Below are 23404 nucleotides of genomic sequence, written 5' to 3'. Positions count from 1 at the left end.
TTTTTTTTCCCACAACCAGCTGATGCTCCACCACTACCACTACCCTCATTACCAGCTGACAATGAACGCCCCCGGCCACGACCTCTTCCACCAGACTTCCTCATTGTTTTAAAAACGTAAACAAACTAACGGTATTTGTTGCTGTCACACAACTTACACGGTGAGCTATAACTTCAGTATGATTTAGCTACCCCTTTACAGGTGAGTGAGACCACAACGAAAATCAGGCACAATGTTACACACTCTGTTGTTGGTGGCAACAAATGAGAGAGATGCCACACACACTGGACTGTCACTGAAGCACAAATGTAAATATTAATCTCCCACTGATTTTTTTTTTTTTTTTTTTTTAAGGGAGACTTTAGGAAAAAAAAAATAGAATAAAATGATTTTTTCAGGAAGAATTTAGAAACCAAATAAAATAAAATGCTTTTTCAGGGAGAATTTAGAAAACAAATAAAACAAAAAAAGGTTTTCTATGGCCCACTGAGTGAGAGATGACGCACACAGGAGTCAGGAGTGGCACACAAGCCCAGAGGCCAATATTTATCTCCCACTGATTGATGTAGTGATTTTTTCAGGTAGATTTTGGAACCCAAATCAAGCTAAAAAAATATTAGGCTTTCTATGGCCCAGAAATGGAGAGAGAGAGAGATGGCACACCCAGGAGTCAAGACTGGCACACAAGCAGAGAAAGGGCAATATTAATCTCCCACTGATTTTTTTTTTTTTTTTTTTCAGGGAGACTTTAGGAAAAAAAAATAATAGAATACAATGATTTTTTTCAGGAAGAATTTAGAAACCAAATAAAATAAAATGATTTTTTCAGGGAGAATTTAGAAAACAAATAAAACAAAAAAAGGCTTTCTATGGCCCACTGAGTGAGAGATGACGCACACAGGAGTCAGGAGTGGCACACAAGCCCAGAGGCCAATATTTATCTCCCACTGATTGATGTAGTGATTTTTTCAGGTAGATTTTGGAACCCAAATCAAGCTAAAAAAATATTAGGCTTTCTATGGCCCAGAAATGGAGAGAGAGAGAGATGGCACACCCAGGAGTCAAGACTGGCACACAAGCAGAGAAAGGGCAATATTAATCTCCCACTGATTTTTTTTTTTTTTTTTTTCAGGGAGACTTTAGGAAAAAAAAATAATAGAATACAATGATTTTTTTCAGGAAGAATTTAGAAACCAAATAAAATAAAATGATTTTTTCAGGGAGAATTTAGAAAACAAATAAAACAAAAAAAGGCTTTCTATGGCCCACTGAGTGAGAGATGACGCACACAGGAGTCAGGAGTGGCACACAAGCCCAGAGGCCAATATTTATCTCCCACTGATTGATGTAGTGATTTTTTCAGGTAGATTTTGGAACCCAAATCAAGCTAAAAAAATATTAGGCTTTCTATGGCCCACAATTGGAGAGAGAGAGATGGCACACCCAGGAGTCAAGACTGGCACACAAGCAGAAAGGGCAATATTAATATCCCACTGATTTTTTTTTTTTATTTTTTTTTCAGGGAGACTTTAGGAAAAAAAAATAATAGAATACAATGATTTTTTTCAGGAAGAATTTAGAAACCAAATAAAATAAAATGATTTTTTCAGGGAGAATTTAGAAAACAAATAAAACAAAAAAAGGCTTTCTATGGCCCACTGAGTGAGAGATGACGCACACAGGAGTCAGGAGTGGCACACAAGCCCAGAGGCCAATATTTATCTCCCACTGATTGATGTAGTGATTTTTTCAGGTAGATTTTGGAACCCAAATCAAGCTAAAAAAATATTAGGCTTTCTATGGCCCACAATTGGAGAGAGAGAGAGAGATGGCACACCCAGGAGTCAAGACTGGCACACAGTTAGAAAGGGCAATATTAATCTCCCACTGATTTTTTTTTTTTTTTTTTTTCAGGGAGACTTTAGGAAAAAAAAAATAGAATACAATGATTTTTTTCAGGAAGAATTTAGAAACCAAATAAAATAAAATGATTTTTTCAGGGAGAATTTAGAAAACAAATAAAACAAAAAAAGGCTTTCTATGGCCCACTGAGTGAGAGATGACGCACACAGGAGTCAGGAGTGGCACACAAGCCCAGAGGCCAATATTTATCTCCCACTGATTGATGTAGTGATTTTTTCAGGTAGATTTTGGAACCCAAATCAAGCTAAAAAAATAATAGGCTTTCTATAGCCCACAATTGGAGAGAGAGAGAGAGATGGCACACCCAGGAGTCAAGACTGGCACACAAACAGAAAGGGCAATATTAATCTCCCACTGATTTGTTTTTTTTTTTTTTTTCAGGGAGACTTTAGGAAAAAAAAATAATAGAATACAATGATTTTTTTCAGGAAGAATTTAGAAACCAAATAAAATAGAATGATTTTTTCAGGGAGAATTTAGAAAACAAATAAAACAAAAAAAAGGCTTTCTATGGCCCACTGAGTGAGAGATGACGCACACAGGAGTCAGGAGTGGCACACAAGCCCAGAGGCCAATATTTATCTCCCACTGATTGATGTAGTGATTTTTTCAGGTGGATTTTGGAACCCAAATCAAGCTAAAAAAATATTAGGCTTTCTATGGCCCACAATTGGAGAGAGAGAGAGAGATGGCACACCCAGGAGTCAAGACTGGCACACAAGCAGAAAGAGCAATATTAATCTCCCACTGATTTTTTATTTTTTTTTTTTCAGGGAGACTTTAGGAAAAAAAAATAATAGAATACAATGATTTTTTTCAGGAAGAATTTAGAAACCAAATAAAATAAAATGATTTTTTCAGGGAGAATTTAGAAAACAAATAAAACAAAAAAAGGCTTTCTATGGCCCACTGAGTGAGAGATGACGCACACAGGAGTCAGGAGTGGCACACAAGCCCAGAGGCCAATATTTATCTCCCACTGATTGATGTAGTGATTTTTTCAGGTAGATTTTGGAACCCAAATCAAGCTAAAAAAATATTAGGCTTTCTATGGCCCACAAATGGAGAGAGAGAGAGATGGCACACCCAGGAGTCAAGACTGGCACACAAGCAGAGAAAGGGCAATATTAATCTCCCACTGATTTTTTTTTTTTTTTTTTTCAGGGAGACTTTAGAAAAAAAAAATAATAGAATACAATGATTTTTTTCAGGAAGAATTTAGAAACCAAATAAAATAAAATGATTTTTTCAGGGAGAATTTAGAAAACAAATAAAACAAAAAAAGGCTTTCTATGGCCCACTGAGTGAGAGATGACGCACACAGGAGTCAGGAGTGGCACACAAGCCCAGAGGCCAATATTTATCTCCCACTGATTGATGTAGTGATTTTTTCAGGTAGATTTTGGAACCCAAATCAAGCTAAAAAAATATTAGGCTTTCTATGGCCCACAATTGGAGAGAGAGAGATGGCACACCCAGGAGTCAAGACTGGCACACAAGCAGAAAGGGCAATATTAATATCCCACTGATTTTTTTTTTTTTTTTTTTCAGGGAGACTTTAGGAAAAAAAAATAATAGAATACAATGATTTTTTTCAGGAAGAATTTAGAAACCAAATAAAATAAAATGATTTTTTCAGGGAGAATTTAGAAAACAAATAAAACAAAAAAAGGCTTTCTATGGCCCACTGAGTGAGAGATGACGCACACAGGAGTCAGGAGTGGCACACAAGCCCAGAGGCCAATATTTATCTCCCACTGATTGATGTAGTGATTTTTTCAGGTAGATTTTGGAACCCAAATCAAGCTAAAAAAATATTAGGCTTTCTATGGCCCACAATTGGAGAGAGAGAGAGAGATGGCACACCCAGGAGTCAAGACTGGCACACAAGCAGAAAGGGCAATATTAATCTCCCACTGATTTTTTTTTTTTTTTTTTTTCAGGGAGACTTTAGGAAAAAAAAATAGAATACAATGATTTTTTTCAGGAAGAATTTAGAAACCAAATAAAATAAAATGATTTTTTCAGGGAGAATTTAGAAAACAAATAAAACAAAAAAAGGCTTTCTATGGCCCACTGAGTGAGAGATGACGCACACAGGAGTCAGGAGTGGCACACAAGCCCAGAGGCCAATATTTATCTCCCACTGATTGATGTAGTGATTTTTTCAGGTAGATTTTGGAACCCAAATCAAGCTAAAAAAATAATAGGCTTTCTATAGCCCACAATTGGAGAGAGAGAGAGATGGCACACCCAGGAGTCAAGACTGGCACACAAGCAGAAAGGGCAATATTAATCTCCCACTGATTTGTTTTTTTTTTTTTTTCAGGGAGACTTTAGGAAAAAAAAATAATAGAATACAATGATTTTTTTCAGGAAGAATTTAGAAACCAAATAAAATAGAATGATTTTTTCAGGGAGAATTTAGAAAACAAATAAAACAAAAAAAAGGCTTTCTATGGCCCACTGAGTGAGAGATGACGCACACAGGAGTCAGGAGTGGCACACAAGCCCAGAGGCCAATATTTATCTCCCACTGATTGATGTAGTGATTTTTTCAGGTAGATTTTGGAACCCAAATCAAGCTAAAAAAATATTAGGCTTTCTATGGCCCACAATTGGAGAGAGAGAGAGAGATGGCACACCCAGGAGTCAAGACTGGCACACAAGCAGAAAGGGCAATATTAATCTCCCACTGATTTTTTTTTTTTTTTTTTTCAGGGAGACTTTAGGAAAAAAAAATAATAGAATACAATGATTTTTTTCAGGAAGAATTTAGAAACCAAATAAAATAAAATGATTTTTTCAGGGACAATTTAGAAAACAAATAAAACAAAAAAAGGCTTTCTGTGGCCCACTGAGTGAGAGATGACGCACACAGGAGTCAGGAGTGGCACACAAGCCCAGAGGCCAATATTTATCTCCCACTGATTGATGTAGTGATTTTTTCAGGTAGATTTTGGAACCCAAATCAAGCTAAAAAAATAATAGGCTTTCTATGGCCCACAATTGGAGAGAGAGAGAGAGATGGCACACCCAGGAGTCAAGACTGGCACACAAGCAGAAAGGGCAATATTAATCTCCCACTGATTTTTTTTTTTTTTTTTTTCAGGGAGACTTTAGGAAAAAAAATAATAGAATAAAATGATTTTTTCAGGAAGAATTTAGAAACCAAATAAAATAAAATGATTTTTTCAGGGAGAATTTAGAAAACAAATAAAACAAAAAAAGGCTTTCTATGGCCCACTGAGTGAGAGATGACGCACACAGGAGTCAGGAGTGGCACACAAGCCCAGAGGCCAATATTTATCTCCCACTGATTGATTTATTGATTTTTTCAGGTAGAATTTAGAACTCAAATCAACCAAAAACATAAATAGGCTTTCTATGGCCCACTATTTGTGAGAGAGATGGCACGCTCAGGACTGGCACACAAGCCCAGAGGCCAATATTAATCTCCCACTTTTTTTTTTTTTCAGGGAAAATTTATAAACCCAATAAAAAAAAAATAAATAGGCTTTCTATGGCCCACTATCTGAGAGAGAGAGATGGCACGCTTAGGACTGGCACACAAGCCCAAAGGCCAATATTAATCTCCCTTTTTTTTTTCAGGGAGAATTTATACAACCAAAAAAATAAAAATAAATAGGCTTTCTATGGCCCACTATTTGTGAGAGAGATGGCACGCTCAGGACTGGCACACAAGCCCAGAGGCCAATATTAATCTCCCACTGATTGATGTAGTGATTTTTTCAGGTAGATTTTGGAACCCAAATCAAGCTAAAAAAATATTAGGCTTTCTATGGCCCACAATTGGAGAGAGAGAGAGAGATGGCACACCCAGGAGTCAAGACTGGCACACAAGCAGAAAGGGCAATATTAATCTCCCACTGATTTTTTTTTTTTTTTTTTTCAGGGAGACTTTAGGAAAAAAAAATAATAGAATACAATGATTTTTTTCAGGAAGAATTTAGAAACCAAATAAAATAAAATGATTTTTTCAGGGAGAATTTAGAAAACAATTAAAACAAAAAAAGGCTTTCTGTGGCCCACTGAGTGAGAGATGACGCACACAGGAGTCAGGAGTGGCACACAAGCCCAGAGGCCAATATTTATCTCCCACTGATTGATGTAGTGATTTTTTCAGGTAGATTTTGGAACCCAAATCAAGCTAAAAAAATAATAGGCTTTCTATGGCCCACAATTGGAGAGAGAGAGAGAGATGGCACACCCAGGAGTCAAGACTGGCACACAAGCAGAAAGGGCAATATTAATCTCCCACTGATTTTTATTTTTTTTTTTTTCAGGGAGACTTTAGGAAAAAAAATAATAGAATAAAATGATTTTTTCAGGAAGAATTTAGAAACCAAATAAAATAAAATGATTTTTTCAGGGAGAATTTAGAAAACAAATAAAACAAAAAAAGGCTTTCTATGGCCCACTGAGTGAGAGATGACGCACACAGGAGTCAGGAGTGGCACACAAGCCCAGAGGCCAATATTTATCTCCCACTGATTGATTTATTGATTTTTTCAGGTAGAATTTAGAACTCAAATCAACCAAAAACATAAATAGGCTTTCTATGGCCCACTATTTGTGAGAGAGATGGCACGCTCAGGACTGGCACACAAGCCCAGAGGCCAATATTAATCTCCCACTTTTTTTTTTTTTCAGGGAAAATTTATAAACCCAATAAAAAAAAAATAAATAGGCTTTCTATGGCCCACTATCTGAGAGAGAGAGATGGCACGCTTAGGACTGGCACACAAGCCCAAAGGCCAATATTAATCTCCCTTTTTTTTTTCAGGGAGAATTTATAAAACCAAAAAAATAAAAATAAATAGGCTTTCTATGGCCCACTATTTGTGAGAGAGATGGCACGCTCAGGACTGGCACACAAGCCCAGAGGCCAATATTAATCTCCCACTTTTTTTTTTTTGTTCCAGGGAAAATTTATAAACCCAATAAAAAAAAATAATAAATAGGCTTTCTATGGCCCACTATCTGAGAGAGAGAGATGGCACGCTTAGGACTGGCACACAAGCCCAAAGGCCAATATTAATCTCCCTTTTTTTTTCAGGGAGAATTTATAAAACCAAAAAAAATAAATAAATAGGCTTTCTATGGCCCACTATTTGTGAGAGAGATGGCACGCTCAGGACTGGCACACAAGCCCAGAGGCCAATATTAATCTCCCACTTTTTTTTTTTTTGTTCCAGGGAAAATTTATAAACCCAATGAAAAAAATAATAAATAGGCTTTCTATGGCTCACTATCTGAGAGAGAGAGATGTCTCGCTTAGGACTGGCACACAAGCCCAAAGGCCAATATTAATCTCCCACTGATTGATTTATTGATTTTTTCAGGTAGAATTTAGAACCCAAATAAAGCAAAAAAAAAAAAAAAGGGCTTTCTATGGCCCACTGAGTGAGTGATGATGCACACAGGAGTCAGGAGTGGCACACAAGCCCTGAGGCCAATATTTTTCTCCCACTGATTGATGTAGTGATTTTTTCAGGTAGATTTTAGAACCCAAATCAAGCAAAAAAATAAATAGGCTTTCTATGGCCCACTGACTGAGAGATGGCACACACAGGAGTCAAGAGTGGCACACAAGCCCTGAGGCCAATATTTTTCTCCCACTGATTGATGTAGTGATTTTTTCAGGTAGATTTTATAACCCAAATCAAGCAAAAAAATAAATAGGCTTTCTATGGCCCACTGAGTGAGAGATGGCACACACAGGGATGGCACTCTAGCAGAAATGTCAATCTTAATCTCCCACAAAAAAAAAAAAAAAAAACAGGGAGTGTCCAACAATTACTATCTCCCTGCAGTAATCTCAGCCAGGTATGGCAGGCAGCAAAAAGGAGTGGACTGATGCACAAATTAAATAAAAAGTGCGGACAAACAAAAAAGATAGCTGTGCAGAAAGGAAGGAACAAGAGGATTTGTGCTTTGAAAAAAGCAGTTGGTTTGCACAGCGGCGTACACACAGCAATGCAGCTATCAGGGAGCCTTCTAGGGCAGCCCAATGAGCTACAGCGCTGAGGGGAAAAAAAAAAATGTAGCTTCCACTGTCCCTGCACACCGAAGGTGGTGTTGGGCAGTGGAAATCGCTACAGCACAAGCGGTTTGGTGGTTAATGGACCCTGCCTAACGCTATCCCTGCTTCTGACGAAGCGGCAGCAACCTCTCCCTAAGCTCAGATCAGCAGCAGTAACATGGCGGTCGGCGGGAACGCCCCTTTATAGCCCCTGTGACGCCGCAGACAGCAAGCCAATCACTGCAATGCCCTTCTCTAAGATGGTGGGGACCAGGACCTATGTCATCACGCTGCCCACACTCTGCGTTTACCTTCATTGGCTGAGAGATGGCACTTTTCGCGTCATTGAAACGCGACTTTGGCGCGAAAGTCGCGTACCGCATGGCCGACCCCGCACAGGGGTCGGATCGGGTTTCATGAAACCCGACTTTGCCAAAAGTCGGCGACTTTTGAAAATGAACGACCCGTTTCGCTCAACCCTAGTTGGGACACCCTTAGCAGTAACAACTGCAATCAAGCATTTGCGATAACTGGCAATGATTCTTTTACAACGCTTTGGAGGAATTTTGGCCCACTCATCTTTGCAGAATTGTTGCAATTCAGCCACATTGGAGGGTTTCCGTGCATGAACCACCTTTTTAAGGTCACGCCACAGCATCTCAATCGGATTGAGGTCAGGACTTTGACTAGGCCACTCCAAAGTCTTAATTTTGTTTTTCTTAAGCCATGTTTTTTGGATCATTGTCCTGCTGCATAACCCAAGTGCGCTTCAGCTTGAGGTCACAAATAGATGGCCGGATAAATTCTCCTTCAGGATTTTATTATAGAAAGCTGAATTCATGGTTCCATTTACTACAGCAAGTCTTCCAGGTCCCTAAGCAGCAAAACAGCCCAATTCCCAAACATGTAAAATAATAGGAAATCAGGAAGGGGGAAAACACTTCTTCACACAAATGTTTATATATGTAATTCAGATTCAAAACTTGCATACAATCAATCATCTCTCACGTATATATCCTTGCAAAATAAGATAAGTGAGATGCTTTTCACATAGCCTGTAACTCGGGCCTTTCTTTTCTCCTTGCACACTGCCTAGATCTCCAAATAACTTCCCTTTCTAGAGTGCTCAAAGCCTCTCTCCATTGATATCTAATGGAATATTTTTCCTGCAAACTAGATCAAAAGAAGACATTTACTTGTACATTTACTTACTATCACAGAAGACCCCTTTGGGAATTAAGGTCCTAGGCAATTGCTCTGCTGGCCCTACCTACCTCCTAAGGGCATGATGATACAGTGCAGGGTTTATGCAACACTATGGAATGTTGCAGATCTCAGCTTTCAGCAGAATCATTCAGCACAACATTGTGGGAAAATTGTTATACTTGGGATACACGGCAACTATTATCTTCATCATACCAAATCGAGGATTACGGGAGAGAAGTGACACTAACAAGAACTGAGAGGTCACACAGAGCAGTAGAGAGAGGAAATACATGCACATAAATTAACTATAACTAATAATTCAGCACTATTTTATATCTGCTTAACACAGTCCCTCCAAAAAAAAGCTGCAGCTGTTACTATTAAGCCAGAAAAGAGCTGTAAAACTTCTCCGAGCCTGAGCTCTAATATAACCGTCATGCTGTATATCTTCATACATTTCCTTTGTGCTTCACAAATTTTGCTTCTTACTCCCATATTAAATCGTAAATGTAATATGACAGTTTCTGAAGTTTTTCTTTATGATAATAACTTTCTGGACTATATTCCGCTCAGATATCTGCTGGCTACATTTGATTTAAACATGTAACCTGGCTGCTGTTCTGCATATCAAATACTAACCATAAGATGTGCTCGCTAGCTGATAACATCAGACAACAGAGTCCAGACCCTGCCTCCAGCTTATACTTTCTGACGTTCACCCTGGTGTCTTGAAGATGCTTCTTCCGTGAGATAAATGAGATACCTAGGAACTCTAAAAACCAGACTCGAATATTAAGTCTTTGGAAAACCTGCACTCAGAAAGTAATTTCCAATTAATACAAAGTCATATACCACTTATAACTAGGGTTGAGCGAAACGGGTCGAAAATTTTCAAAAGTCGCCGACTTTTGGCAAGGTCGGGTTTCATGAAACCCGACCCGACCCCTGTGTGGGGTTGGCCATGAAGTCGGCGATCTTTTGAATCTGGAATCGGAATTCCGATACCGATTCCCGATATGTTTAAGATATTGGGAATTGGTATCGGAATTCAGATTTAAGTGTAAAATAAAGAATTAAAATAAAAAATATCGCAATACTTACCCTCTGACGCGCCCTGGTACTAACCGGGAACCTTCCTCCTTCGAATCAGCGCTTCCAGGACCTTGCGGTGATGTCGCGGTTTGTGATTGGTCGCGCGGCCGCCCATGTGACCGCTCGCGCGACCAATCAGAAGCCGTGACGTCACCGCGACGTCACCGAAGGTCCTGCAAGCGCTGATTCTTAGGAAGGAAGGCTGTCGGAAAGAAGCAGGGCGCGTCCGAGGGTGAGTATATACCTAATAGGAATATACTCACCCTCGGACGCGCCCTGCTTCTCTCCGGCAGCCTTCCTTCCTAAGAATCAGCCCTTCCAGGACCTTCGGTGACGTCGCGGTGACGTCGCGGCTTGTGATTGGTTGCGCGAACGGTCACATGGGCGGCCGCGCGACCAATCACAAACCGCGACGTCACCGCGACGTCACCGCAAGGTCCTGGAAGGGCTGATTCGAAGGAGGAAGGTTCCCGGTTAGTACCAGGGCGCGTCAGAGGGTAAGTATTGTGATATTTTTTATTTTAATTCTTTATTTTACACTAAGATATGGATCGCAGGGCCTGAAGGAGAGTTTCCTCTCCTTCAGACCCTGGGAACCATGGAAACCCAATGCACTGCATTGGGTTTCGAGTTTCGGCCGACCCCAACCGACTTTTTTATAGGATCGGCCGATTTCACTCGACCCGACTTTTGAAAAAGTCGGGTTTCGTGAAACCCGACCCGATCCTATAAAAGTAAAGGTCGCTCAACCCTACTTATAACTGATACACTGTTGGGTTATAAAGAAACTTAAAGGGGTTTCCTCATGTTCATTAATGGTTAAAAGTGTTAAAAAAAGCAACTTAGCAACTTTTTTCTTTTGTTTGACTGTCGTAGGGTCCATCTCGATCTATGACCACTTGATGGATGAACGATCTGTAGGAAAATCGATCTTGGGCAAGCCTAGATAGCTCCATCAGGGTCTTCTCCACCATTATGTTGATATTGTCAAGCCATTTGGTTGCTGGTCTTCCTCTTTGTCTTGTTCCTTCTATTCTTCTAACCATGATGTCCTTCTCCAGTGATTGCTCTTTTCATATGATGAGTCCAAAGTTTCAAGTCATAGCTTGGTGATTCTTGCTTCGATTGACGTATCTGGCTTGATCTGTTCCAAGATTAATTTGTTTGCTCTTCTTGCCATCCATGATCTTGATAACATCCTTCTCCAGTCCCACATTTCAAAGGCGTTGGATTCTTCTTCTGTCTTGTTTCTTCATGGTCCAGCATTTTACTTATTAAAAATCTCTTAAATTGTCAAGATTGGAGGGATTTTTAATGTTTAGACATTACAGTCCAATGTGCAGGACACTGGCCACCTCTGAATTGGCCGGTTTCCTTTCCTAGGCAATGAGTGTACACTTAGTAGCTCTATGCTATAGTGCATGCGGCACTCCTCTGAAGCTCATGAGATCACTGGTTCCTGCTCTCTTCCTATGTTGCCTGCCTTTGTTTGCAGAATTAGACAGCACATAGTTAGGTTTAGCGGCTCAGATATACTGCCTGGTAGAACTGTCAATCTTCAGGAGTACACCGTTCTTTGGCAAAGAGGAAACCGGGAGGCAGGGGAGCGATGTGCTCCTGAAGAACAAACTTCAGACAAAAGCTTTAACTGGCTTGTTTAATTTACCGTATGTTGAAAAATGAGTTGGGGGCTGGTTTTGAAGGACTCACTTTCGTTGTCATTGTAGATATCCTAATAACAGGTAGCTGATGCAGAAACTATGTCAGAAAGTTGTAAAAGTTTTCATATATACAGTGATTAAGTTACAATGATATAAAACCAGAAAACACAGTTTATTATGATCGCTGCTCGGCTGTAATGTATCCCTGTGGATCCAGAAAACTGTAAAGAACGTAGTGAAGTAAAAATTAAAAGAATCAACTACTGTAATGTGAGTGGACTAAATGGAGCCCAAAATGATTAGTGTTGAGGGAAGGGATGAAAGGATAAGCATCGCCAGGAAGGATGTGAGACTTGGCTCCTGCTCCACCAAATAGCTATTCTCATTACCTAAGATTCCTGTTCAAAAGAGAATTCATTTTTTTTAACATTTATGGTTAATGTAGAAAATGAGTGAGGGGGAAATAAAGATTTTAGATTTCCTTGACTGTAATTCAAAAAATAATAAAGATCTTATAAAAGAAAAATGTGATACTAAGCTAATGATTTCATACAATGTCTGCACAGAGAGAATTTGGGTGATCGCATGTGATGCTACCGTTTGGCTCATTGTCACCCCCTGCTGTTATACGCCCATGATAAGAACTGCAAGGAGCAGTGGGGGAAGGGAGTTGATAATGATAACTGTGTTCAGAGCCTTTAGATTTTAGAAAATGAGTTCGGATAAGGGCTCATTCACACATCCGATTTTCCATGTCCAAGAAAAACGAACCGATTTAGTGTGATCAGAGTTTGATCATAGTGTGGGCCAAGTGTTTTCAGCTTTCTTGTATGTGGAGGAAAAAAAAGTTTCTCCAGCTACTCTTATGTGGCTGTCTGTGAAAATCAGACTGCATTCAGATGTCATCACAGTGCGGTCTGATTTTTTCACGGACGCATAGACTTGCATCGACAATTTTGATCTGATGCTCGGATTAAAATTGGACAAGTCTGCACATTTTTACACGGACCACTCGGTCACTGGAAAATCATGGACATGTGAATGACCCCACTCACTATTGTAGGTACAGTTAGGTCCATATATATTTGGACAGAGACAACATTTTTTCTAATTTTGGTTATAGACATTACCACAATGAATTTTAAACAAAACAATTCAGATGCAGTTGAAGTTCAGACTTTCAGCTTTCATTTGAGGGTATCCACATTAAAATTGGATGAAGGGTTTAGGAGTTTCAGCTCCTTAACATGTGCCACCCTGTTTTTAAAGGGACCAAAAGTAATTGGACAATTGACTCCAAGGCTATTTCATGGACAGGTGTGGGCAATCCCTTCGTTATGTCATTCTCAATGAAACAGATAAAAGGCTTGGAGTTGATTTGAGGTGTGGTGCATGCATTTGGAAGGTTTTGCTGTGAAGTAAACATGTGGTCAAAGGAGCTCCCCATGCAGGTGAAACAAGCCATCCTTAAGCTGCGAAAACAGGAAAAAAACCATCCGAGAAATTGCTGCAATTTTAGGAGTGGCAAAATCTACAGTTTGGTTCTTCCTGAGAAAGAAAGAAAGCACTGGTGAACTCATCAATGCAAAAAGACCTGGCGCCCACGGAAGACAACAGTGGTGGATGATCGCAGAATAATCTTCATGGTGAAGAGAAACCCCTTCACAACAGCCAACCAAGTGACCAACACTCTCCAGGAGGTCGGCGTATCAATATCCAAATCTACCATAAAGAGAAGACTGCATGAAAGTAAATACAGAGGGTTCACTGCACGGTGCAGCCACTCATAAGCATCAAGAATAAAAAGGCTCGACTGGACATTGCTAAAAAACATCTAAAAAAGCCAGCACAGTTCTGGAGGAACATTCTTTGGACAGATGAAACCAAGATCAACCTCTATCAGAATGATGGAAAGAGAAAAGTATGGAGAAGGCGTGGTACAGCTCATGATCCAAAGCATACCACATCATCTGTAAAACACGGCGGAGGCAGTGTGATGGCTTGGGCATGCATGGCTGCCAGTGGCACTGGGTCACTAGTGTTTATTGATGATGTGACACGGGACAGAAGCAGCTGAATGAATTCTGAGGTCTTCAGAGCCGCCATACTGTGTGCTCAGATCCAGCCAAATGCAGCCAAACTGATTGGTCGTCGTTTCATACTACAGATGGACAATGAGCCAAAACATAAAGTCAAAGCAACCCAGGAGTTTATTAAAGCAAAGAAGAGGAATATTCTTGAATGGCCAAGTCAGTCACCTGATCCCAACCCAATTAAGCATGCATTTCACTTGTTAAAGACTAAACTTCAGACAGAAAGGCCCACAAACAAACAGCAACTGAAAACCACCGCAGTGAAGGCCTGGCCGAGCATCAAAAAGGAGGAAACACAGCGTCTGGTGATGTCCATGAGTTCAAGACTTCAGGCAGTCATTGCCAGCAAAGGGTTTTCAACCCAAGTACTAAAAATGAACATTTTATTTAAAATTATTGAATCTGTCCAATAACTTTTGGTCCCTTTAAAAACAGGGTGGCACATGTTAAGGATCTGAAACTCCTAAACCCTTCATCCAATTTTAATGTGGATACCCTCAAATGAAAGCTGAAAGTCTGAACTTCAACTGCATTGGAATTGTTTTGTTTAAAACTCATTGTGGTAATGTCTATAACCAAAATTAGAAAATGTTGTCTCTGTCCAAATATATATGGACCTAACTGTAGGAGTGATATTCACGAAAAACACTAATACTCGAAAAACGAATGTCTGAAGAGTAATATGCAGATTATATTAGAACCAATTTCTATTATTCTGCTTTCTGGAATAAGTCTCCAATTCTAGTTGACCTGAACATATTCACAGCGTTGGTCCAGATTGGGGGTAATATTTCTAGTCTTAATGTTTTACCTTATTCCTGAACACACCCATAAATTTCCTCATCAACAAGGACCAAGCAGGTCAGACTTTAGAAGTGACATGATCTTCTTTACTCTAGGCAAAACTGGATTTTTTATCTTCTTTCTACATAGTTAACGTGGACCTGTTAACAGGATACTTGACCCCTAAATACAGGTATGTGTGTAAAACCCCTTTAATGTGTATTATAATCTATTCTTGAAGTTTTATTCTAAAGTGCAAGGGGGGCAGGCACTCCACTCACTCATTATCTCTCCTGTACTTCGCCGCTCACCACCGGCCGCCGGTCATTGATTGACGGTCAGTGACATGTCTCCCCTGCGCAGGTGGCATCATAGCCCGAGTTTGTTTCATAAGAAGGGATGGAGCTTGATCAGTGAGCTCCTGATGAAGCTGTGAGACCAATATTATGACACTCGCACCATCCCTTCTGGTGAAATAAACCTGGCCAATGACAGTGCAGGATATATGGGAGACAAGTCACTGTCAATCAATGACCAGAGACTGGTGGTGGGTTGCGAAATACAGTGGACCCGAGAAGCAAAGTGGCCGCCTCCTACACTTGAGAATAAAACTTCAAGAATACTTTTATCAAAATTGCCCCAATGAAATTCTACTAGAGAAATATTGAATTAATAATCATTAATGGGGCTGTAAACTCATACATTTACTTTGGGTCGAATATCCTGCTGACAGGTCCACTTTAAAGAGTTTTTCTAAGATATAAAATTATTTGTAAAGGCTACATTTTGCTATGATTCTTTTTATTGTTTATGTGCTTCTAGTGATGAGCAAGTTTGCTCGTTACTCTAGTTTTACGAGCATGCTCGGGTGGTCTCCGAGTATTTGTGAGTGCTCGTAGATTATATTTGAGTCCCCGCAGCTGCTAGACAGCCTGAATGCATGTGGGGAATCCCTAACAAACAGGCAACCCCTGCATGTGTTCAGGCTGTCTAGCAGCCAGAAATCATGCAACTGCAGGGACACAAACATAATCTACGAGCACGCCAAAATACTCGGAGACCACCAGAGCATGCTCGGAAATCTCGAGTAATGAGCAAACTCGCTCATCACTATTTGCTTCGCAAAGGCAAAAATAAGCAACTTTCTAGACAGTTTTCTTTAAAAAAAATTCCCAACGTTTTGCTACCTTCACCTAGCTAGTTGCTCAGCAAATCGGTTACAAGCTCTGCTCCCGGCTCCCGACTCTGGAAGCAAAACAATTCTGAAAAAAGAGGTTATATATGAAATTATTTGCATACAATAAGGCCCCGTAGACTCCGATGGGTGCTGTAATACAGCTCTGTACAGCCGATGGATTGCACAAAGCCATAATACATTTCCATGCTTGAGTCCTAACACCATTAGTTCCAAGTCACACATCTAGAAGAGAACAATGCCGTTAATATATGTGTAGCAGACAGTATTGTCGATGAACCTGGTAAGAGAAGACGAGCATCTCCCACGTAACTAAAATGTTTTATTTCCGTCATTTTAATTTCCTCCGCAAGCTCTTCAGATGTGACGGAAAAGCCATTGCTGCTCACCATCAACTTAAAGGCCTGTTAAGGATGATGTTCCCTGGATTTAGGACTGCGGACATTTTTTCTGCTTGATGGCTTCTCTGTAGATCTATGGTTGTTGCTTTGTCACTGTCACTTTGATAGATAAAAAAACAGCGTGTGTGGATCCAATTCATTGCTCTTCCTGCTAATAACCTGCCAGGTGAGAATCAAACATTGTAACCGGAGAATAACGATGACTGGTTATGGTGGAAAAATACAGCGTCACAAAGCAAAGGTTCCATTCCTTGTGTCCAAAGTGTTTTACCCTTCACATCCATCTGAAGAAATTGCCAATTGAGGTTTCTTCGCTGACTTTACAGGATGGATGAACAGATACAGTATACATTTGATAAAAGGATGGCATTGCGTATATTCTAAAAACAGCACAGGATAATAGCAATATACGTAGCCTAATACATCATGTATCTAAATACTATAAAAAGCATTATAATCTCCATCATGTGCAATGTCATTAGCAGAGCATCCTAGATGATGTCAAAAATTGGGCAGCCATCGCAACACATTATTGGGAAGAAAGGAAACATAGAAAATGTATAAGAAGAAGGCAGGAAGTAAGGTCCTGGATGGAAGGTATGTGTTACTGAGATGGTTTTCATTTTCAATGGATTTTGGGTTCTTGGATTTATGAGCGACCAAAAGAGCTTGGATGGGAAAGGTTGTAATATACTCCAGTCTGGGTCTTACTAACCTAATAAAATGCATCTGGTCTAGCTCAGGTTGAAGTATTGGGCTGAGTCTAGAGAAAGACAGAGCTGACGGACAAGAAAAAAAGACAGTTGACAGCACATCAGAAAAAAAGATGCACGCTCCAAGTCCACAGACCCAATTGGACGTGTTAATTCCAAAATAAAATATGGAACAGCATCCAGTCCAGGTGAAAGACTGGAAAAAACTTTATTCCGCCATCATACATATGTATGATGGCGGAATAAAGTTTTTTCCAATCTTTCACCTGGACTGGATGCTGTTCCATATTTTACTTTAGAGCTGATGGACAGTCTACTGCAGCCTAAGAGGTTCCGGTAATACCAAGTTGGTGAGATCATTTATTCACTTTGCCTTACCCAGAGAGAAAACTGTTTTGTTATTCGTTTGTACTGGGGAAAGGCTGTTTTCATTTTGGAGCTCTAAAGTTTATGAAGGACAATAAACTTTATTCTGTCTGGTTGGTATAAAAACCCTGTGTCTGTGAGTATCCAAGAGGCCACCAGAGAGCTGGAGCAGAGGTTACCAACGTTTCTGACCTTGAGAGCAACATTCAGCTCTGAGAGGGTCGCGAGCCACATCCAACCTTGAGAGAGGGTCGCGAGCCATATTCAGCTCCCGCCCCCCTCACAATAGTGGCCACCAAAGCCCCTCTTACATGCATAATGGTAACCAAAGCTTTTCCATGAAAATCAATCACCCCAAAGCAGTATACTAAGATCCAGGGGCTCTTACAATACCCCCCATTCAGTATTCTCCTATAAAGCACTCCCAAGACACTGTCATGTCCAACTTCAAGCACCTCCTCTGACAGGTGGTGTCATCTTATCTCCAGTGTACCATACCTAAATCATCTCAAAATCCCTAAGACCAGTATATGTGCATCCAGATCTGCTCTTCTGTGCAGGGCTGCTCACAAAATTCACCATTTTCAGATGTTCTCTTCATACCTGTTTGCTAGAACTGGAGCTAAAGCACCAAGCTGGCAGACAGCCGTTAGCCACAATTCATGAGACCGCGAGCCACATGTGGCTCCTGAGCTACAGGTTGGGACCCCTGACCTACAATATGTAAATATACAGCACATGTCCAACCGCGGCCAGTCGATAGAGCTGTTACGCCACTCTATAACTGAGCAGTTCCGGACGACACCAGAAGCAGTTGATCGGCAGGGTTGCCAGATGTACCACCCCAATGATCCGACATTGATGACCTATCCTAATGATATTCTGTTGCGCATGGATGGCATGAGTTTGCTGGAGTGAGATTTCTAGTTTCTAGAGCAAGGATCTTGAGTACATGAATGACCTCTATCTTATCGGGAACTATAGAGGGTCTAGTCACTAATCAGAAAACTAGAAGTTTGTCACCCAACTACTGACAACAATGCTTTTAAAAATTTGGGGTCCAAAGTCTGGAAAGAGTAAAATAATGATCTATTGATGAAGACTTAAAAGCAAGTTAAATGACATTATAAAATGTAAAACAGTATGCCAATTACTGGATGATTGATTATTATTTTCCCGTTAAGCAGTTTCACTTACAAAACAATATATGAATTTTCTTCTTAGCCTATTATTTGAAAATAATTGCTCTTGTCTTTGGGTTTGGAGAGCAGACTCTAGAGAGCCATGTTCAGAGATGAACTGTCACAACAAATGAATATGTTCCCACAATAGATGGTTTAGTCACCTTTTTTCTTGAATCGCGCATTCCCTTGGAGCCCTTACAACACAATTGTGCTGATTTGCCTTTTTCTTACCTTCCTAGAATTTATCGGTGTTTTGTTATTTTGAGTCACTAAACAAGGTCATTGTTACAGATTTCAGCTCCTTGCAGATGACAAAAAAAAAAATATATATATATATATATAACACTATAACACGTGTATAAAAGAGATGTCTTGCTAAAGAGTGTGAAAGGCCTGAAGCGGCTCCTCGGTTGTCATTTGCCATCTAGCAGATAACTTTTAGGATCTAATGAATATGCAGAAGAACCGTCGACACATAAAATGTGTTTGTATTACGTTCTGCGTTTCAGCACAACGGAGAATAAACCGGTGCGTCATAAATGGTTTCACTCCAAGCAACCAAAAGATGTATTACCCTCGAAGCACCAGAAATCCAAAAACTGTCATTCACCTACATAGTAACATAGTTATTAAGGTTGAAGGAAGACTTTAAGTCCATCTAGTTCATCCCATAGCCTAACCTAACATGCCCTAACATGTTGATCCAGAGGAAGGCAAAAAAAACCCATGTGGCAAAGAGTAAGCTCCACATTGGGGAAAAAAATTCCTTCCCGACTCCACATACGGCAATCAGACTAGTTCCCTGGATCAACGCCCTATCAAGGAATCTAGTATACAGTGGGGCAAAAAAGTATTTAGTCAGTCAGCAATAGTGCAAGTTCCACCACTTAAAAAGATGAGAGGCGTCTGTAATTTACATCATAGGTAGACCTCAACTATGGGAGACAAACTGAGAAAAAAAAATCCAGAAAATCACATTGTCTGTTTTTTTAACATTTTATTTGCATATTATGGTGGAAAATAAGTATTTGGTCAGAAACAAACAATCAAGATTTCAGGCTCTCACAGACCTGTAACTTCTTCTTTAAGAGTCTCCTCTTTCCTCCACTCATTACCTGTAGTAATGGCACCTGTGTAAACTTGTTATCAGTATAAAAAGACACCTGTGCACACCCTCAAACAGTCTGACTCCAAACTCCACTATGGTGAAGACCAAAGAGCTGTCAAAGGACACCAGAAACAAAATTGTAGCCCTGCACCAGGCTAGGAAGACTGAATCTGCAATAGCCAACCAGCTTGGAGCGAAGAAATCAACAGTGGGAGCAATAATTAGAAAATGGAAGACATACAAGACCACTGATAATCTCCCTCGATCTGGGGCTCCATGCAAAATCCCACCCCGTGGGGTCAGAATGATCACAAGAACGGTGAGCAAAAATCCCAGAACCACACGGGGGGACCTAGTGAATGAACTGCAGAGAGCTGGGACCAATGTAACAAGGCCTACCATAAGTAACACACTACGCCACCATGGACTCAGATCCTGCAGTGCCAGACGTGTCCCACTGCTTAAGCCAGTACATGTCCGGGCCCGTCTGAAGTTTGCTAGAGAGCATTTGGATGATCCAGAGGAGTTTTGGGAGAATGTCCTATGGTCTGATGAAACCAAACTGGAACTGTTTGGTAGAAACACAACTTGTCGTGTTTTGAGGAAAAAGAATACTGAGTTGCATCCATCAAACACCATACCTACTGTAAAGCATGGTGGTGGAAACATCATGCTTTGGGGCTGTTTCTCTGCAAAGGGGCTAGGACGACTGATCCGGGTACATGAAAGAATGAATGGGGCCATGTATCGTGAGATTTTGAGTGCAAACCTCCTTCCATCAGCAAGGGCATTGAAGATGAAACGTGGCTGGGTCTTTCAACATGACAATGATCCAAAGCACACCGCCAGGGCAACGAAGGAGTGGCTTCGTAAGAAGCATTTCAAGGTCCTGGAGTGGCCTAGCCAGTCTCCAGATCTCAACCCTATAGAAAACCTTTGGAGGGAGTTGAAAGTCCGTGTTGCCAAGCGAAAAGCCAAAAACATCACTGCTCTAGAGGAGATCTGCATGGAGGAATGGGCCAACATACCAACAACAGTGTGTGGCAACCTTGTGAAGACTTACAGAAAACGTTTGACCTCTGTCATTGCCAACAAAGGATATATTACAAAGTATTGAGATGAAATTTTGTTTCTGACCAAATACTTATTTTCCACCATAATATGCAAATAAAATGATAAAAAAACAGACACTGTGATTTTCTGGATTTTTTTTTCTCAGTTTGTCTCCCATAGTTGAGGTCTACCTATGATGTAAATTACAGACGCCTCTCATCTTTTTAAGTGGTGGAACTTGCTCTATTGCTGACTGACTAAATACTTTTTTGCCCCACTGTATATAACCTGTAACATTATACTTTCCCAGAAAGGTATCCAGTCCCCTCTTAAATTTAAGTAATGAATCACTCATTACAACATCATGCGGCAGAGAGTTCCATAGTCTCACTGCTCTTACAGTAAAGAATCTGCGTCTGTTATTATGCTTAAACCTACTTTTCTCCAGACGTAGAGGATGCCCCCTTGTCCCTGTCTTAGGTCTATGATTAAAAAGATCATCAGAAAGGTCTTAGTACTGTCCCCTCATATATTTATACATTAAAATAAGATCACCCCTTAGCCTTCATTTTTCCAAACTAAATAGCCCCCAAGTGTAATAACCTATCTTGGTATTGCAGACCCCCAGTCCTCTAATAATCTTGGTCGCTCTTCTCTGCACCCGCTCTAGTTCAGCTATGTCTTTCTTATACACCGGAGACCAGAACTGTGCACAGTATTCTAAGTGTGGTCGAACAAGTGACTTGTATAGCGGTAAAATTATGTTCTCCTCATGAGCATCTATGCCTCTTTTAATGCATCCCATTATTTTATTTGCCTTTGTAGCAGCTGCCTGACACTGGCCACTGAATAGGAGTTTGTCATCCACCCATACACCCAGGCCTTTTTCATTGACGGTTTTGCCCAGAGTTTTAGAATTAAGCACACAATTATACATCTTATTACTTCTACCCAAGTGCATGACCTTACATTTATCCCCATTAAAGCTCATTTGCCATTTATCAGCCCAAGCTTCTAGTTTACATAAATCATCCTGTAATATAAAATTGTCCTCCTCTGTATTGATTACCCTGTAGAGTTTAGTGTCATCTGCAAATATTAATGGACCAGAGTAGAACCCTTTGCAGCTGGACTCAAAACTCAAGACGCCACCCCGGATATATGCAGTGAATAAGAAAAAGATAGAGACCGCGCATAAGGGGAAAACACTAGGAAAAAAGGGAATGTGTCAAACCACAGCATACAGAGTCACACAATGGACCCGAAGAATCACATGAATCGCTGGGAGCCCACTCAACAGGAAAACAGCGACCCACAAAGAGCCCAGGCAAAATTACTGATGAGATGGTGCAAACACATAGACAGCAACGCGCCGGACTCAGATGAAACAAGCAAGGCCCCCGACCATATATGGAAACCGTACCTATAACTCCTGTAGATTCATAGATGTGCCGAGCAGTATGGCTGTGTGATGGATTGGGGTGAGGTGCCGATGTGCCCAATGCGGAGCTGAGCGTGGCGCTGCAAGGTTGGATGTCCGACGTCAGGTGTGGAGATACGGTGGGGATCTGCAGGTTCCCGGAGCGGTGCTGCACGCGGGTGTAGCAGGGAGGCTACGTAGAGCCAGGGAAAGCCCTGGTTGGTGGCATCCCTGGATACGAGCACAAGAAAGATGGCCGACAGAGGACTGAGCGTGTGACGTCACAGCTGAAGAGCTACGGAGCGGCACAAAGGACAAGGTAGAAACCAACGCGTTTCAAAGGAGCAGCATCCTTCTTCGTCAGGGTTACCCGGCACCGGCGGCTAAGAAAAATATAAGCTAAGCCCCTGTCAATCACACCAAAGCGAGGCCCCGCCCCCCGCCCCATATAATGAATAACGGATGAGTGCGTGCATGAATCTGCAATATTAAAGATACTGGTATGTGCGATAACGACCGCTGGGGATAAACTGCATGACAAAAAGAAAAGCTGAAAAGACAATATGTAAACTACTTGATATATGCCGAAACAGTATGAAAATATATGCAAATATAAGAGGGGAGTCACCGATTCCATCAATAATGGAACAAGGGTCGGGAATAAGGTGCGGATGTAGTAAAAATGCATAAATGTATAAATACCTAAAAACAATTTTAATAATTTAATAAATAAAAGAGAGAGAACTCCCACTCTGGGTAATAAACGACATACAACTAAGATGCATAACATTAGGAATAAAAACAACCATAAAAGGCAAATATAAAAAATGGGAAACACCCATATATATCTAGTTAAAAGGCATATAATTCTAGCCCATAATTCAGGCCCTTTGGTGCAAGACAGTCCAAGGTAAAAATCCATTTGGATTCAATCCTGGACATAACCTGTATTAAATTGCCCCCTTTCACGTTTTGTAGGATTTTTTGGATCCCCAGAAAACGTACATTTTTAATGGACTTGTTGTGTTTTTCACAAAAGTGACGTGAGAGGGGATGACCAGAGAAACCCTTTCGAATATTCATCAAGTGTTCCTTAATTCGGACCATTAAGGGCCTCTTAGTGCGGCCCACATACAATTTTTTGCATGGACACTCAATAA

General features: G+C 40.6%; 1 protein-coding gene across 2 annotated transcripts in view; it reads right to left on the bottom strand.

Annotated features, from left to right (window-relative positions):
* PLXDC2 (plexin domain containing 2) overlaps nt 1-23404 on the bottom strand; it is a 635896-nt gene that overhangs the window by 519205 nt on the left and 93287 nt on the right. The window lies entirely within an intron of this gene.

This window comes from Ranitomeya imitator, chromosome 6, assembly GCF_032444005.1.
Source record: "Ranitomeya imitator isolate aRanImi1 chromosome 6, aRanImi1.pri, whole genome shotgun sequence".
Classification (NCBI taxonomy): domain Eukaryota; kingdom Metazoa; phylum Chordata; class Amphibia; order Anura; family Dendrobatidae; genus Ranitomeya; species Ranitomeya imitator.
The sequence above is the reverse complement of the archived record's forward strand: the minus strand, read 5'-3'. Positions and strand labels throughout refer to the sequence as shown.